Below are 790 nucleotides of genomic sequence, written 5' to 3' on the forward strand. Positions count from 1 at the left end.
GAACGCACTCTATGTATGTATAAACATCATGGCGAGCGGATGGCGGGCGAAGTTGTCTGCGCGATTTTCGAACTCGCTTCTCGCCCTGCCTTTTCAAATTTGTCCAGCGCACTTATTCGTGAGATATCGCGCGTGTCGGGTGGATCGTAGCTTCTTGTGACCGTATCTTCTTCGCGTTATTCTTTCGTCGTAATGTAATGAAATGCATGTCGCGTGTGATCAACATCGGCGAGAGTGTCGTGTAAAGCGTCGCGCGATCATAACTGTGTTTTCGGGTGCTAAGTGGATCGTATCTTCTTCGCGTTATTCTTTCGTCGTAATGTAATAAAGCGCCCGTCTCGCGTGTGACGTCACGTCGAAAAATGCCACGCGAAGTCGTCGAAGAAATGCATCGCGCAATCGTATTCTGATTAATAGTGCGTGCGCGATCATAACCGTGTTTTCGCGAATAAATATTGTGCGAGCAGCAATCCAGGAAGAAAGCAACGGGTGTGATGGTAAAGTTTACTTAAGATTGGTAAATTTATTTGTTATTTGTTCTTTGCGTAATCAATCATTTATCCCCGTGATAACCGTATGGCATACTTTTCCTTTTGGCGTTATTTTAATAGAATAAAATATATTTAATTTGCTACGGTAAAGAATACTCAAAATAATTTTATATTAAATATTTGTAATACACACTGAATATATATTTATGTGTATATTTATACATAGATTTTTATTTATCAAATTTATTTTTATAAAAAAGATTAAATTTACAGATAAAAATTTTTGGAAATTATATAAT

This window comes from Formica exsecta, unplaced genomic scaffold (assembly GCF_003651465.1).
Source record: "Formica exsecta isolate Colony F162 unplaced genomic scaffold, ASM365146v1 scaffold15, whole genome shotgun sequence".
NCBI lineage: Eukaryota > Metazoa > Arthropoda > Insecta > Hymenoptera > Formicidae > Formica > Formica exsecta.